Source organism: Ctenopharyngodon idella, chromosome 4 (genome assembly GCF_019924925.1).
Source record: "Ctenopharyngodon idella isolate HZGC_01 chromosome 4, HZGC01, whole genome shotgun sequence".
NCBI lineage: Eukaryota > Metazoa > Chordata > Actinopteri > Cypriniformes > Xenocyprididae > Ctenopharyngodon > Ctenopharyngodon idella.
Window position 1 is genome coordinate 9362312 of NC_067223.1, and position 15853 is coordinate 9378164.

The 15853-nt window shown below is 37.3% G+C and overlaps 2 protein-coding genes and 1 pseudogene across 3 annotated transcripts in view; 1 reads left to right on the plus strand and 2 right to left on the minus strand.

The window, feature by feature from the left end:
- Window positions 1-15853, minus strand: part of LOC127510407 (thyroid transcription factor 1-associated protein 26 homolog) — a 134907-nt gene that overhangs the window by 86155 nt on the left and 32899 nt on the right. The gene's annotated exons all lie outside the window — the stretch shown is intronic.
- The window catches only part of LOC127511425 (scavenger receptor cysteine-rich type 1 protein M130-like), a 68472-nt gene that overhangs the window by 21915 nt on the left and 30704 nt on the right, over window positions 1-15853 (plus strand). The window lies entirely within an intron of this gene.
- On the minus strand, window positions 673-9918 carry LOC127510401 (N(4)-(beta-N-acetylglucosaminyl)-L-asparaginase-like; annotated as a pseudogene).

Genomic DNA, 15853 nt, shown 5'->3' on the forward strand with positions numbered 1-15853 from the left:
ACAAAAGAATACCAGTAAGTGTGATTTATAACAAGATATAAAAATATATACTTCGAATAAATTGATAATTCACCTGTCATAATGTATTCACAACTGCCTGGACCCCATTGACTCTTAATATATGGACAAAAAATAAATAAATAAAAAAATGGACAAAGACATTCTTCAAAATATATGTTTGTGTTCTATAGAAAGAAAAATATCATACAGGTTTGAGGGTGAGTATTATTATGACAGACTTTTTGGGTGAACAATTTATTTATGTTGGATGGCACAATGTAATGACAGATCACTACCCACAACCCACTGCTGCAATAGTCATCACCGACCATGCGTCCTGAGGGTGGTCAATAAGGAAGGAGAAAACAAAGGCAGGCAATTCTCCTTACCCCGAGGAACTCAATGTAACTCCTTTGAGGTAAGAAAGAAATTCAAATTTTGAAACTTATGTAAACTTTTCATTTTCAAGTCCATTTGAAACTAAAACTAGAATTGGTGGTTTGTACTTATTTCAACTGTGATTCTTGCTTCTGGGCTGACCTGCATTTTCCCATGTGTCATCACGGCAAACTGACTCTTATGAAGACAGTCCTAAAACTGGGACAGAATAATGGCCGCAAATTCTACACATGCTTAGTTAAAATGGCCAAGCAATGCAACTTAATTCTTCCAGTGGGTTGAGATCTTTAATAAAAAATTGTTTTCCTGATTTCTGTGGAAACATTTATAGTTAAACATCCCAGAGCTTAATGTATTTCACAGATCTTCCAATAGATTTTTAAAAATCAGTGCAATGTGAACATTAATTATAAGGCATATACCAATCAAAAATGAATTAACAAACTTCAAGAAGCATGTAAAAATAATGCGGGCAATTAAAAGCAGTCCACCTTCTGCAACTGAGATTGGTTTGTATGTGGGGTAACCACTGTGAAGGGGAACTGGCTGAACCCAGGACGCTTGTTACAAGCAGCACCTTTGGATAAAACAAAAAATAAATGTCATGATTCTTATTACACTTTATACTCATTCTGAATAAGAAGCAAACATTAGATATTGGCATTTACCATATCCACCAGTAGTATTGGCACAAATAAGTGCTCCATAGAAATCGGGGTAGTACTTCTTGATTCTGGTGATGGCTGTCTCACAGGCAACAGTGGGTTGGGTTCCATTTCTCATTAAATCAACAGCTAGAAAACTTTAACCAAAAACAGATATTTCGTTAAAATTACACATTTATTTTATCAATGCAGTTACCGCATACCAGTTTTTTTTTCCTGTTAACAAAATGACCTCTCAAGAATGGCAATTACCTAGGAAGGAAACGCATCATGATGTCTCCATTCCCTGTGGCGGCCGCTCCCCCCGCTGTGTTGTCGGCATAAGCCCCGGCTCCAGCCACTGGTGAATCACCTACACGACTACAGATCAGCATACATACATATACTTTATTAAAGCAAAGCTATAATCACAACAAAGTTTCTTGATGTTCTGTTCTTCTTCTGATTTTAAACACTAATGCATTCTGACTTCAACAGGACACCTGAGACATACTGACAAGCTGTCATACTCACCCTGGTATCTTATGTTTTAGTCCATTGGTGGACGTTGCAGCAGCCACCTGTCCATTTACATCAATCGCAATCATTCCTAATCAAAATTACCGGTAAGAATGCAACATCATATGCATCAATTAATTGAATCAAGCAGTGGTTTTCAAATATGTCCTCAAGGCATTCAGCCCATTTATCATGCTTCCTTTTCATTATGCAAATTAAAACCTGATACTCTGTTGTAGACCCAAGTTCAAGTCTGCATTAAGAAAAACATTTGCACCAACAGATTTCTTTGTCTAAAGACTGATCATCTATCTATCTATCTATCTATCTATCTTTACAATAAGTAAACACGTAATCATAAGAGGACTATTACCAATTGTGTCATGAGAACTGGGGTCAAATTTTCCATTCGGATGCTTTGGCTCCTGTGACGTGTCATTGGGCTTGTATGGCCCACATGATGTGGAAGGGTCGGGAAGAACATTCTGTAAAATAAATAGAGAAAATAAACATAACTGATAATGCTTCAAATCATGCTTTGATCTGGGACACAGAACAAAGTTATTTTTATGACTTAAAATTTTTAAAATAGGCATTACGTAAGCGAGGCTATCCATTTTTCATGTTGCTCCCTGATTTGCTTTATCTACCTTAAAGTTTTCTGTTGAAATTCTGATTTTTGAAGATCTAATTAATATAGCCAACAACTCTTGCAGTTTAATCTGACTATGAAAACACACAAAAAATAATGTATTGAGAGCATTGTGTCGCATATTTCCATACGGCTTCGGCTATGCTAATAGCAGAATGTTGGAATCAACCATTGTATTCTTCATAAATCTCACTATGCATTATTCATTTTTGTTTCATGGTGCATATTTTCTTGTCAGTGACACTGATATCCTTACAAAACTTCTCAACAAAGTCTGCATGACTTGAGGTAAACATGACTCTCTGCTTCTCAATGAAAAGCAAGTCTCATAAAGCACAATTAATTCTGGTTCTAACCATAAAGTGTTTGATTCATTTGAAGTATATCAGAATGGTTTATCTGCCACAGATCATCTTCTAAACCCATGTTTGAAGTTTCCAAATGTGCTTAAGAACTTAAAAGGTAAAGCCTACAGTGATGGTTACACCATGCGTGGTTCTTGGTTTTGACGACTCACTTTTCTATGGTTGGGTTGACAATTCTGCTCCAACCACTTGGACAAAATAGACATTGATCGGTTAGTTGGCAAGCTCTCAGACATGAAGCCCATGTTTTCTGCAAATATTTTGGCTGCATGAAGACAGAAAAAGTTTCTTTTCAGCTAAGCTTCATATAGCAGGGGAGTTTTGAACAAACTGAAATTACATAGTAGAGCTGATTTGAAATTAACATTAGATACAGGGAAGAGCAAAAATGGAGCAGGGGAAGCTTACTTAACCTTTGTACCCAGCTGTTTTAGCACTCAGTAATTCCTTTTCATTAAGAGAGCAGATGGAATTAATAGAATGGCACAACATTATAGATGGAATTACAAAGTGTAAAGTGATGTATACTTTAAGCTGATATAAAATCTGAACAGTCCTCCGTGTGTCTACATGTAATTTAAAGAAAAGAATAGTTGAAAATACTATTAATACTCAAATCATCCCATCTGTGATCATGTTTTCCCCAGCTGGCTTTTGATCACTGAGTTGCAGCCACATGAATTGTTTGCGAATGAAGTGACAGTACCTGCCTCGCCCACTATGAAGGTGTGTTTTGTGTATTCCATCACGGCTCAGGCAACACCCACAGCATTTTTGACCCCACGAAGGTTTGCCACTGCCCCCACTTCCATTGTTTTTCTGAACATGGGACATACAGCAAACAAAAACAAGGCTGATACTTTACATGATGGTTTTATAGGGAACATAGAGTTTTCACTACTCTTCATCTATGCTCTCACTGTTCCTTAATCTACTATACTGAACAATGTCTGAAACTTTGTATTACTAGCACATCTTTTGATTATTGCCCCTTTAAGATGAATGGGGGATTTGAGGGGTCTGTAGTGAGTATACTATGATTTTTCCTTTTTTCCCTCCCAGCCTCATACTCCTGTCCCAGAGCGACACCCCATAAGCACCACCACACTAATGCATATTATGCATCCGATCTAAGCTACATGTAATTGAGAGCATTCTGAAACAATGCTTATGTGTGTGTTATCAACATGTCAATTTATTATAAGCAACACAAGACTTTAACAGACAATGACATTTACTGCTGGAGAGACTGGACTGATTTTCTACTATTTAGTGTCAATCACCATCTAACTCAGCCAGTTAAGATCTTCATTTAGCCTTAGATGTTATATGAATATGGTCCCTGGATCATAGGTTTTATCAGCTGGCAATTTTCAATGCACATTTAAGAGTGCAATTTGCTCTAATTCTTTTTTTTTTTTTAAATATAAACATTTAAATGGTGGCTGTCAACTTTATGGATTTATTCAAACATGCATAGGCTATTGAAGAACATTAAAAATTATAATTAATATGTAATATGGTGCATACATTTAGCTAAATGCTCCTCTCTAGAGTTAATTTTTCTAGCTGACTAACAAGTTTATGTTCACTGAATATGTTTGTTCTGAGGTAAATGTGACATTACGTTACGGGGGGGCTTGAGCCCCTGCCCCTTTGATCGCAAAAGTGAAAGTGCCCTTTGTGGTCACATCGCGGTGCCCCCGTGTTCCCATTTCTCCTCCCCCGGAACGCGATTTCTACTGAGGGAGATCCACAAAAGTATTATGATTCTGATGGTCTTTCTTTGGCTTTGATAGTGAGAAGACCCTTTCAGGCTTGTAAGAGTGGAAGACACCCTGTGGCCACAGGTGGAACTGTTACCAGGTCTTGTATCTATTTAAAATACTAAAGTATTTAGTACGCTGTTCCCTGTGTAGGATGTGTGTGAGCATTCATGTAAATTAAAAAGGACTTTTTATTTGATCTATTGTAATAATATAATAATTAGGGCCCTGAAGTTCCCTGTAGGTTGGCTAGAATGATTTTTAGAGAGAAAGAATACCATTTGGGTCTTCTTGGGTGAGTGTGCTGGTTTTCGCTTATTGTATGTTCTCTGGTGATACCAGACTCTTTTGTATCTCTCTTTATTAGCAAGTAAGCTGGCCTCCTCCTACTTGAGAGTTTTTTAGGCCGCTGCTCTGTTGCAGGCTGGACCTCTTCAGGCCGCCTTGATAGCCACCTCAGGGTAGAGTAGTTTGTCTCCTCTCCTATAGGTTTGGAGGGCTGTTTTTGCACTTTGACTTCAGATAGATTAAATGTCTAGCGTCGGCCCATGGGGCCGCCTGACATTGTTACCTGGTTTGCATCACTCCTCCTATTCCAATTAGGATAGTTAAGGCTTTAACATATTCAGTGAACATAAACTTGTTAGATTGAGTGATTATGCCTTCTCTCTTCTTTGAGAGTTGATCTGTTGAGGCCGCTGCTCTGAGGAGCGCCAGGTAGATCTATGCTTTGTGGGCTGGCCCTCACCAGGGCCGCCCTGACAGCTGGCCTAGGCTAAGTGCTAGGGATATTGAGGGCGGTCTGCTGAGAATTCCGACTTCAGACCCCTCATTAGGTGAGTGTAAGTTCCCTTTTGCATCCCTAGTAATGGCCTCCTCTCAATAGAGAGTTGTCTGGCCAAGGCCTGCCCCCTTCTGCATTGGGGCATAATGCAGGTTGGTGTAGAGACAGAATAGATGGGTTCCCCCTTTTCTATTTGTGAATAGTAAATGCTTTGTGCTGCGGCCCGCATTTCAGAAGCTGAGCTACCAGTAGGCCCTCGCTAGGCTCCTCTTAAGCCCGCTGAACTAGCTTTCAAGCATTGGGTTGAGTGTGGGTGGCTTTTCTATAAAAGGCCCCTATTCCCTTGGGTCTGAGTACAGATATCATTTCTGTCATGATAGAGTCTTTGTGGTTGGCCTCCACCCTGTAGCTTTCTCAGGGTCAGGTGAATAGTACTCCCTAGTAAAACAAGGTGTTATCTGAGTGATTTGCTTATAGCAAATATCTGCTTATATCTGCCCTGCACCATTGTAGCTCAGGTCGAGCGGTATTTGACCTTCACTGTGGGCTGGTCATTTAGTACACTCCCTTGTAGCTCAGCATTGCCACGAGCTGACACCCGTGTTCATCTGGAGTAGTAGGCCCAGGTGGGCCTCTTCGAGGGCATGTTGGCGTATGTTTGTACTTCCCTTGCTGAAAGGGTTAAAAGTGCATTTACTGAGTACACTGCTTGCCGCCGATGTGATAGGTCCCAGGCTTAGGCACTGTTTAGATAGTCTATCTCTGCTACTAGACTTGCTATAAGGTAGTAGGCCCTAGCAGGCCTCCCTTCAGAGTGAATCCCCACCATGTTGGGCTTCTAACAGCCAGCACATGCGTTGTCAGGTAGCTGGCCTTAGCAGGCCTCCCTGTGAACAGCCCCCAGTAAATGGGTTTCTGGTAGCTATTTTTATTGCCTTCAGATAGTAGGCCCTAGCAGGCCTCTCTGTGGCGAGCCCCCATCAGTGTGGATGTTGTAGTAACAAGACACACTCTGGGCAGCTGGCCTCCCTGTGAGCGAGTTCCCAGCACTTCCAGTATGTGACAGCGAGCAGAATGTTGATGAATATGATGATTATGCAATTACTCTATTTTGTTTAAAGTTGTTTTTCTTTGTAGTAGCTTTATGTAACCCAATTAGTGATGATGCATAAAAATGTATTGAAATGATGTAATGTAGAAAAGACAACTATGTATAAGAATGATATTAATGGCTATTATGTATGCATGTATACTTAACCATGTTGAAGTAGTTTATATATGGCTGTTTTACTTACAGTATATGTTTATGTTAACAAGAAATATTAAACTGTAGTGTATAGTACAAAATTTATATTAAAGTAATGTAGAGTAGAGAACATTTATGTATTAGATACAGGAAATTGTAATGCTGTAGATAAGGCATATTTTACAGACGAAAAGGAGACGGACACAGAGGAGAAGAGCCAAGAGGAGAGCTAACAGGAGAAAACGCAGGCTACGTCAGAAACACCTTAAAAGGATTGTGGAAGACTTGGCAGCTCTCCAACTGATGACAACAGATGAGAATTTAACATCAGCAGTGAACTGTCTGAGTATAAAAGACGGATGAGAAGACTGGCCAGGCAGATACTGATTGAGCAGTGTCTCTTGACGCTAGAAACCCAGTTGATTACACCTTTGATTGAAACTTTGCTTTGTTTTGTTAACTTTGTTAATAACCTTTGTTTGCCTTTACCTTTATTAAATTGTAATTAAAATTATTATTACATTAATTGCAAATAACTGTCTACCGATATTTTATTACTAAACCCTTGAGCACGAACAGACCACAGAGAAGTCTTCTGAACAAATTGTAAGTACTGTTTGAATGCTTATGATTTAGGGCAGATTTGACTTACTCAACCTAACCTGAGAATAATAAATAATAAGGTTAAAGGTGTTAAGGTAAAAGTTATACACCATAAAACAAGAAATTTGCTGTCAGGTAGCAGGCCTTGGCGGGCCTCCCTGTGGGCAAAACCCCTATGGTTTGGGGTTCTTAGCAGCTAGCAATGACTTGCTTTTGGATAAGTAGGCCTTAGGAGGCCTCTTTGTGAGCGAGTCTCCTATAGTGTGGGTACTTTTTAGTGTATTTAGCCACATAGAACTGGCTACCAGGCAGCTGGCCTTAACAGGCCACCCTGGAGGCTAGTCCCCCAGCAGTATTGGGTTTTCTGGTAGAGGTGTATGGGTTTTCTTCAGATTGTAGGCCTTAGCAGGCCTCTCTGAGGGCGAGTCCCCAGCAGCGTGGGTATCTGTCAACCTGCTATTGCTTAGCAGGCCACTCTGAGAATTAGCAGGCCTCCCTGTGGGCGAGCCCCAGCGTCGCAGGCCCTAGACAGCTAGTTAGTCTTGCTATCAGGTAGCTGGCCTTAGCAGGGTATGGTAATGGTAACATCCACACACCTTTCAATTCACCTTCAATCACGTATTAAGCAATCATGCTTGCTTGCTTTATTTATTTATTTTTATTTATTTTATTTTATTTTATTTTATTTTGTGTTTTTTTGCGTGTTTACTGAACCAAACAGATAAGAGTAAATCGAGAGTCGAGAGAAATGTTTCTTACCATTTAATTTTGCATCTAAATCATCCATATACAGGTAGTGATGTGCAAACGAAGTTTTACAGTTATAAAGTGAATAAATTAGTCTTCATCAGTGCAGAAACCATGATCCCCTTACATTACGATTTATTTGTAATTACATAAACTTACGTTTCGCCAGATTGGCCCCTCATTCGAGTCCTCTCATAGCATCAGTTGTCCTAGTTAACCGGTGCTATGACAGTCATTACTGTTCTGTAGCTTTAGATCACACGCTGAATCACGCATGAGCAGTATCATCAGCTCAACGGTTCTCAAATCGGACACGTCCGAAAGAAGCGGTTCTCGGTTGTGTACTGGTGATCCGAAAACCGTTGCAACCGATTCTACTCGAGAACGAGATTGAGATTCGAGAACCGCGAGAGTGATACAAAAGGAGTCGCTTGTTTGCTCGCTGTAGTTTGATTACGTCATTTTTTATCTTTATATCACCTTGTTTAGAAATTAAATAAGCTGTACATGGATTATTTATGAAACAAATAAATGTGTAGTTTGATAGTTTTACAAACAATTAATTAATTAGTTTCCAATCTTTTAAAAAAAATAACTTCTGCACAACAACTGCACAACTTTTACTTTATTGCTTTTTAAATAACATTAATATAGAAAAATAATTTTGTAGAACTATTTCTGAACATTATAATTGATCTGTGTACAAAATATTATGTTCATGTTGGCATGTAGTTTATTATGTACAGTATGTACAGTATTTTGTATGTTATTAATCTGTTATGGTGTATTTGGAAAAGCACAATAAACTTTTTGTATTTTTAATTAAGTCATAAATATTTCCAGTATGTTTTATATTATCACACTTTCCGATGTTCAACAAAACTTGACTAATGTACTTTTCGTTCTCTCGAAAAATTACACGCATGCGCATGAAACCGTTGCAACCGATTCTTGACTCGAGAACGAGAACGAGAACGGTGACAGGCTGTGTACGTTCGTTCGTGTACGCCGCGCATGCTCACTCATATCAGCTGCTCTGCTGCTCGTGCTCATCATCATTTCTCTCTTTACAGCGGGTAAAGTCAGTGTACTGTTGGAGTAACTGAATAACTCCGGGATGTTGGTTTATTTTGAGAGGTAGTGTCAGGCACGTCAAAAAGTGAGTAACTTAAGTAATTTGTGGATTAGTGTTTGCTTACTGAAGATGCGAACTGTTTGGAACGATTCAGACCGATTTGGTAAACTGGTTCGACCGGTTCACTGAAAAGAACCGGTTAAAAAGAACGATTCGTTCGCGAACCGGACATCACTACTCAATAAGTGAGAGAATCTTACCAAAACTGTAAGCGCAGGCAAAAGAAAGACGTAACTTAACTGTACAAATCGGGCTGTTTCGGGAACTTTTATGCCCTACAGTACGTAGGCTACTTACACAAGAAGTCATTTAGACATTTACAGTTTATTTTTTTTACACAAAGGTTTTACGCGGTCAATCTGTTTTGCAGTTCCTAACTCAGTTGTTTTCACTAGCAAATCGCTGTTCACAGGCTTGCAATGTTTTTCTTACACTTGAAAGGCGATTTGCACCTTTACAAAGCTTCTCTTGCACATGCAAATTTATTTACTCTTGCAATCTTATGCACACTTTCACAAATCTTACCCTGTGCATGCAAATCTTTTATGCATCATTTACCTTAATATAATTGTATATTATTATTATTTTTCAATGTGGGCAAATGCCTAGTTAAGCATACTGAGCTAACCTACCCATTCATGATCATTGCGTCAAGGGTGGTGTCTCCCAGCTCATCTGGGTTCCCATCGAACCCGACGGTGCCACGACACTGCTCCAGCTCACACTGTGTGCAGCCACTCTCCACCGCGTCCAGAGCCGAGCCACCCATCTGAAGCTTGCTCCAGGCTACAGAGAGAAATCACAGAAGAAGATTAAAGTCTATCCCTCCGAGCTCATACATGGTACAGTCATGGTCATTTGCGTCTTGCCTACTCTAGGTGCATTCTCAAAATTCCAAGTGCTGATCACCAAGGGAAGAGCTGCTTGATTCAGAGGAAGCAAACAAATGATGGCAAATACTCTTTGAATCATATTACAATGCTCAATAGACATAATCCTGGTCCGTTTCTCAAAATGTGTTCTTGTTTGTACTTGTGGACTTGTGAAACATCATCATTCAAAGTTCACATCTAGTTTTCATCTAGTTCACATAAAATTCCCGGATGTGTTCTTTTTTCCGCCCCTTTTATCAAGGATTCCTAGTTTAGGTCTAAACTAGATTTTCAGGTACAGAAATAATCAATCTTCACTGTGTAAATGGGTTGTTGACGTGACATGCCATTTTCACTGTCACACGAGATAAAAAATAATATAATTAGCATTGTCATCATTTAAACTGCTTTGTTATTAGATTTTTAAAAAAAATTTTAACCAAATCTCAAAATTGTCTTATGGTGTGACTGTCTCAAGCATGGTTCAATAAATTACAACTTTTATAAATGAAAAAGAAATGCATAAAAATGTTAATAAATACCTCAGGCATCATTTTAGTAAATGTCTATTTTAGTATATGACAATAATTTTTTTCATCCATATATTTCTAAAAGCATAGGAACTTGATAATTTTGTCACAGAAAACCAGGTCCTCTGGTGTGACACCAAATCCTGATTTTAAATTGGGCAAGTCCACTGACAATTTAATTAGTTGAAGGACCCCATTCAAGATCATGTTACTGAAGCCCCCTGTGAAGCACATGACATGTGCACATGGTAAGAATTTGTCTCAGAATTGTTCAAATATTTAACTTTTTTGGAACCAGTGTGGAACCAGTGTGGAAAAAGTGTTACGTTTTGTTGTCCTTTGGTGCAACACCCCTATATTTTTAATTGTTGCTATGTCACACCATAGGACACATTTCAGTAAAAATGATCAAAAAACTGTGAAATAATTGACAAAGTTAGTGACCCCTTATATTTTCTCAAACATCAGACTTCACACTATATAATATGTATTTTTTCTTTCAAAAGTAGTTTTTTTTTTTTTTTTTTTTTTTACAAATTACACATTTTTACTGCTATTTGTCAACTACCCAAATATAAAGTTGTGGTCAGAATTATTGGCACCCTTGATAAATATGATCAAAGATGACTACTAATTTTATGAATTAAGGATCAAAAGGATAAACAATGTAGATTTATTTTTATAGTCATATTTGATCATATTTACCAAGGGTGTCAATAATTCTGACCACAACTGTAGGATGCGTTTTGTTAAGTTAAATAACCCGCTAGAAAAGCTCTTCAGTTTCCCGGTGCTCATTCAGCACTTCAGTTTCAGTGTACTCAAACAGCAATGCAAAACATTAAAAGCTATGATTGGGACTGTCGTATACATAACATTATAATAGTATACACTATTGTAATAAAAAGTTGTAAATTCTTTGGGTTTAGTTGCCATGCTTCAGCAACCGTTGAGTTGATTAACCTTTTAGGAAATCGCTTCAGTTTAGCTTCATCAAACAGCAATGATGTTTATTTGAAAATATTAAAGATGTTTACTATTACCGTAATATTAAAAATGTTTAATATTGTTTTCAAAAACACTGACACATTATTATTAATAACTAGCACATTTATTGTTCTCATATTATTTTCATCAACAACATGGTTTGATTAAAATAATTCCTTATTGTCTGTGCGGAGGCTATTATATTTTATTTATCCATGGCGCATTTATTTTGTTTCTTTATATGTAGCCTTAGCAATGTTGTCCAATGACTTGTTTGCATTATTTAGGTATTTTATTTTATTTTTATTTTTTTGTTTGGCAATACATTTCTTTGGTATCACTTTACAACAAGGTCTTATTTGTTAATGCATAACATGAACTAAGAGAGAGCAATAACCTTTGTGAATGTTAGCTAATAAAATATTTGTTCAAGTTAGTTCACATTGCATTAATGTTAGCAGGTACAACTCTGGATCTTAGAATGTCTTAGAAAATGTTGAGATTAACATTAAGATTAATAAATCCTGCAGAAGTATTGTTCATCCATTGTTCATGTTAATAAATGCTAACGAAATGAAACCATACTGTGAAGTGTTACCATTTTTTATAAAGAAATATGTAAAATTAATTTTAAAAGTTGAGGAATCTTACTCTGGTTTAAACTAGGCTACTGTTACATACTGCTCCGAGACTTGAAGGGTTGGAGATCCAAATGCAGCTTTAATAATAGTGACAATCCAGACACGTAATCCAAAGTACAGGCAAGGTCAAACACAGGCAGGCAGACCAAACAAACAAACACACACAACAGGGCAGGGAACATGGGCAAAAGAGTAATCCAGAAGCAGGCAGAAAGTCCAAAAACCAAGAGACATAAACCAGGAATAATGCTCAGAGATGCAGTGTAACACTAGGCAAAACCTCGCAGTGAATGACAGAGTGAACAGGCTACATATAGGCAGAGGTAATGAGGTAAATGAGACACAGGTGTAAACAATCATGGAAGGTTAGTCTGGGCAAAGGATTATGTGGAATGGAGTCTGTGGTAGTGATAATAGTTCTGTGTGGAGTACTTTGAGGTGGTAATAACAAGCACTCTCACTATTGATCGTGACATAGCCCCCCTCCTATGGAGCAGCTTCCAGACGCTCCTATCATGGCTAGAAAAGACCAGGAGGGAGGCAGAGCGGAGGCAGACCAGGGGGTGGGATGGAGGGCCAGGTCCATGAAGTGGAAGAGGGCATGAAGGGTGGAGTAGGCAGCCAGGGCGGAGCAGGCCGGGCAGGTGGCCAGGGTGGTGCAGGCTGGGCAGGCAGCCAGGGCGACGCAGGCTGGGCAGGTGGCCATCATGTGAACAGGCTTGGTAGTCATGACATAAAGAAACTCAGGCTTGGCAGACATGATGTGAACAGTCTCTGGCCTGGCAGGCATGATGTGGAGAGGCTTTGGTGTTTAGGAGAAGAGTCTTCAACCTCTCCAACAGTGAAGGAGGAACCAGCCAACAACAGAGCATAGTCCAAAAATTCAGCCAATGACCCTCACGGATGAGCTTAGATTGATATAGTTCATTGAGTCCATAACAATAAAAGAGCAAAATCAGGAAAGTCAGTGAGATATTCAAGGTCTAGGAAATCTTGGGTGTGGTCCTCGAGTGGTCTGTTAACTTGCTGTAATCCACAGAGGGTCTGGGTCTTACTTGGCTGCATATACATAACATTATAATGAGAACACTATTGTAAAAAAAACTTTGTGAATTCTCTGGGTTTATTTGCCAACGTGTTTTAGCTTGTTGTTGTGGGGAGCACATCCAGAACATGAGCACATTCTGACCAGCACAGTCAATTTTGCTTGTACTTTTGCATCATTTTGTGCAGATATAAGTTGATTAATCTAATACAGGATGTGTTTCGTTGAGTTAAATAACCCGCTAGAAAAACTCTTTATAGGGCTGGGCGATATGACAATATATATATCGTTGCCACAAAATAAAATGTCTATCGTTAAAGACTTTGCTGAATCATATATATCGTATATATAACTATTAATATTATTTGAATATGCATGTATATTTTATGTGATTTCTTTAAATATGTGTGATTTTCAAAATCCAAAATATACAATAATGGATGCATTTTATTCTTTTATTATTTTGTTGCAGATGATATATCAAAAACCTATGATGATGTCATCATCATACAAGAGTTCTCCAATAATAAAGCAGGTGTGTGTTTAAAATGTAAATTTTTTGAATATAGCCTGGTAAAGAATTTTTCTTTTCTTTTCAAATTAGTGTTATGTTTTATATATATATATATATATGTTAATGATTATTATAAGAACCTGAAAAAAATACAAGAAATATCATATATATATATATATATATATAAACGTAATCATTATTACATTATAATTATTATATTATGTGTTGTTAAAGTGTTGTGTAAGATTTTATCTATGTAATTAATTATTGACATATTTAAATCAGAGGGAGTATGATGATGTGAGGGTTGTGAGTGAAGATGTGAGCGAGCTGCTGTTTGGTACTGTAGCCTATTGTGATGTCTTGCTTTATCTCACACTCACTCACTAGTCCTGCTTAGTTTTCGTAACTACCAGTAAATATTCTAATGCTGTTCAAATATTGATGAGCTCATTACATTCCTTTATAAACATAAATTGATACATTAATTTGTTCTTGTTTTTTAACTGCAGACTATGATTGTTTGGGGGAGGAGCCAAGAAAACAAGGAGGGGCTGTTTAAGTAAGTGGCCACACCCACCACCTCACATTGTTTTACAGCTTTTATATGCGCAGTTTAAATGTTGCATATTATTAAGTTTTGGTTGCAGTCCATCAATATTTTGTTACATTTAGTATTGAAATGTGCCAGATCAATTACATTTAGCTAAGTTTCTACATGTAAACAGAAAGAGAATATGCTTTGCTTTCATGTTGTTGTTTATTAACTTCATCTGTGTGTATTTACTTTCCATTTGCCATATTCTTTGTAATTCATTTGCCATATTCTTTGTAATTTAAAGTGATATTATCAGACAGTCCTTCAGAGGCCTGTGAGAAATCATGTGTTTTGCTTAAAATGATGATGCAACAGGTCTGTGATTGAACCTCTCAGAAACATCTCTATTAAACAGAAAAAAACAGTATTAACAGTTCACTGCACCTTCAACTCATTTAAGTTCATATACATATAAACATGTGGAAAATAGGTTAAGATTCAGGCGTATGATCAGCTAAGGAAAAAAAAGGAACCCCCCATTTTTTCCTCATTCAATATGACTATGAAATAACAACAACAACAATGAATATTATTCACAATTTATTTTATTATTACATAAAAAGAATTCAATAAATATATTACTATTGCAATAATACATATCTAATGTAAAATAGAAACAAGCATTTGAAAATAATAATTCATGGTAATAATATTATTAATATCAACAATATTGTTATTAATAATAAAAGTCATCCTGCTGGGCCCTGACCCCCTGGTTAAGAGCCACTGTTCCTGGGGAAGTAAAACACTTCAAAAGGAATCCAACTAATGTTTTTCTTTTTCCTTTTTTTTAAATCCAAGAAGCTGGAATACAAGAAGTTTTATAGCTTTATATATTTGTTAATGATTATTATAAGAACCTGAAGAAAATACGAGAAATATCACTTGCATAGTGTACCTATGCGAGTGATGTTTCTTGTATTTTCTTTAGGTTCTTATACAAGGAGTAAAATAAATGTGAAGTGAAATAAGTTCTACATTAAAAAAAAAAAAAAAAAAAAAAAAAAAAAAAAAGATTTGTAGTTGTTAAAAGAGAGAGAGAGAGAGAAATTACCAATTTCTGTCCAATTTTATGTATATTTCAAATTGTCCACATGCTCAAGACTCAGAATGTTAGAATGGACAGAATATGGAAAGTGTTTTGCCGCCATCTGCTGGATGAATTAAGCATTACAGTATTAAACACATCTACATCTATAAATGCTTGATATGATAAAAAATGAATCCCTTTGTATTTACAAATATTGTCTGAATAGCACTCTATTTTTTGTACACAACCAGTACAGTTCATTTTATAATTTATTTACATACTGTATTTTGTGCTCTTGTTTTGAACATGATACCAGTATAGTAAAATCCATTTAAAGGGTTAATTCACCCAAAAATGAAAATTCTGTCATTTATTACTCACCCTCATGTCGTTCCAAACCCGTAAGACCTTCGTTCATCTTCGGAACACAAATGAAGATATTTTTGATGAACTCCGAAAGTATCTGACTCCTCCATAGACAGCAAATTAACCACCACTGTCAAAGTCCAGAAAGATACTAAAAACATCATTAAAATAGTCCATGTGACTGCAGTGGTTCAACCTTAATTTTATGAAGTGACGAGAATACTTTTTGTGTGCAAAAACAAAACAAAAATAGTGACTTTATTCAACAATATCCTCTCTTCTGTGTTACTTACACTGTTTACATTCAGCGCTTCCAGGTTCTACATCAGAACGCCGACTTAGTATGGGCAGACGCTGTTCACTTGAGCAGCACAATGCATACGTGTGATGCTGACACAGGAACCGGCCTA